The sequence below is a fragment of the Rhipicephalus sanguineus genome, chromosome 4 (genome assembly GCF_013339695.2).
Source record: "Rhipicephalus sanguineus isolate Rsan-2018 chromosome 4, BIME_Rsan_1.4, whole genome shotgun sequence".
In the NCBI taxonomy this organism is placed as follows: domain Eukaryota; kingdom Metazoa; phylum Arthropoda; class Arachnida; order Ixodida; family Ixodidae; genus Rhipicephalus; species Rhipicephalus sanguineus.
Genome location: NC_051179.1, coordinates 137,677,344 through 137,679,870, shown reverse-complemented (window position 1 = coordinate 137,679,870; position 2,527 = coordinate 137,677,344). Strand labels below are relative to the sequence as shown.

General features: G+C 47.8%; 1 non-coding gene across 1 annotated transcript; it reads right to left on the bottom strand.

Moving 5' to 3' along the window:
• Window positions 1-358: 358 nt before the first annotated feature.
• On the bottom strand, window positions 359-430 carry Trnaa-ugc (transfer RNA alanine (anticodon UGC)). The gene has a single exon. It is a non-coding gene; the product is annotated as a tRNA-Ala (tRNA).
• Window positions 431-2,527: the final 2,097 nt, after the last annotated feature.

Genomic DNA, 2,527 nt, shown 5'->3' with positions numbered 1-2,527 from the left:
TCTGGCACCTATACACTGAGCATTGAGCACTCCCTTTCTATTTTCGGTGCTTCGTTCTGCAGAACTTTTATTCACGACATGATGGCCACCACGAGCATTCTGTTGACTGTAAAATGTTATGCCACGCATTTTTGTAAAACTCTCAAAAAGTTGATATTCTTTCTGCTTTGTTATACGATATGGCTGCAGATTTTAATCATTGTCGTGTTTCCCTCAATTGTTTCAATAATACAAGCTTCAGGCATGAGGAAGAAACGTGTTGACGTTGGTAAAAAAAAAAGACGAACAAAAAGTCGGTGAACAATATTAGCAAGTACAGGTGCCAATTCATGAAAAGAAAAAAAAATTACTCCAACCGTGGAGGAGCCGGGGTTTGAACCCGGGACTTCTCGCATGCAAAGCAAGCGCTCTACCACTGAGCTACACCCCCGAGACGCTTACAAGCTACGACAAAGTGATGTTAGTGCGTGGCTATTTTTCTGTCTCAAGTGGAGCCTGTTCTAATGTAGGCATCAAATAAACATTAAATTATGATAGGCTCCCGCAACAAGGCGAAACTTTTTTTTTTCCGGCATTTGTAACAGCCGAAAAGGATGAAGTCTGGCGGTGGCTGTGCACACACGGACACAACAGAAGACATCAAGACAACACAAACGCCGTGTTGTCTTCATCTGCACACGTACCTTCTTTTACCATGGACTCGTACCAAGTAACTCAACCTTCTGCCATTCGAAGTCGGGTGATTGTTAAAATTAGGAGCCAGTACGGGCTGATCAAATGTTGCCAAGCCGCGCTGCCATAGGATTACATGGGATAGCAGCCTGGGAATATTTTACCATCTCGCACAGCGGTTATAGAGTAGGTTCAGTGTTCATGGAAGCAAACTGCCGCAGATTGAACATCTCGGTGCTCCGCACGAAATAGGCACACGCTTTAGACTCTACGACGTTGCTGCAATGTCGAGGTCTCCTTGGCTTTGCCGACAGTTCCGGAACGCTGATTGCCCTAGAAGCGACAGCAGCTTACACTGCGCAGAGGAAATTTCAGTCTCATTTTGCAGGCCAAAACAAATGTGAGAAACAATGTGGTTCCTCTGTGCTGTATACGCGGCGTTTCTCGGTTCTTGTGAAGCGTCGTCTCAAGAAATGCAACCAAAATGGAGGTCCCGTAGGCAGCCTTGCCCAAAACTCCGGCTCATGTTGTCGGCGTCGACGATCACGTGTCTTCAGAAGAACGCATTTTCAGCGTTTCTACCACCGTCTCTTGGGGGTGCGTCTCCCGGCGTCGTCACATGAGCGCCACCGGAAAGGACGAACAGCCACACCAGAAACGCGCAGACGAACGCTAGACCAGCGACTCACGGTGCAACGGGAGGGATCAAAGCTTGTCTGTGCAGCAATATGAAATATTCCCGACTATCGCTTTTATGCCTCATTTGTAGGTATGCGGCATAAAAATCCTTCACGTATTGCAAGAGAAACAAGCTACCACCGAAATAACTATTTTTACTCTATTTGTGGCGCCTGACATTTAAGATGAATCTGAAAACTCACTATATAGGGTATCTGAGATTTCGGCAGTATATGTCGCCTTTCGCGCGCACCGCCTCAAAATCTCCGAGGCCATGTGCGACCTTTAAAAAAAATTCAGAACCAATCCACTAGGTGAAGATAGGCGATCAGCGAAGCTGTGTGGTGCGGTTCGGTCATAACATATGAGTACAAGAAGCATCGCACCGTCGTTTTAAGAGCCCCCTGCCCCCACTGCCGAAGGAAGTCTCTCCAAAACTTCGCGCTGACACCGACGAAACGACCGGCAGCGTTGTTGCCACCCTCTCGTCGCTTGCGCTCGGCGTCTGGGGTGCGTCCTCTCTCACTGCTCTCGACGTCTCTCCTCGTAAGCCCGCTGTACCACTACTATTCGGTCAAGGGACTTCGAGGTACACACTTCCGGTCTTAAGTAGACTTTCGTTTGTTATACTACCAGTCTATTACGTTCACTTCAGGATTCCACTCTCGGTGTGTACTTCCTTCCGGAGAACACATTACAACCGGTTACAGCCTAGCAGAAGAAGGCCTCTGACACGAGTTCCGTCAGAAATGATCCCTGACAATCGTATATTTCAGGCACTTAAATCTTGCACATCATACCCCGTGCAGAAATATGGTCGAAGAGGCCAAGGAAAACCCGCAGCGTCGCGCGAATTCGAGCGTTGAGCGAAAGACGAAGTTGCGAAGAAGCTTCGCTGTAATCCTGCATACAGCGAACTCCTGTAACATCTTAAAGCGAAAACCTTCGATGCGTCATCAAACGCTAAGACTGAGCGCCGGCGTCTGCGCCGTCAACATCAACACGAGTGATGGAAAAATTACACATCTCCCACTAAATAGGACCATGTGGGGATGCGAAGCACCGCTGGGTGTTCACTTGTGTTTCCATTGTTGTTCCATTTGTATGGTTCCGTGTATGTTTCATTTTTGTGTGGAGTTGTGTATATATTGTGTACCGCTTATGTTACCCCCCCCAG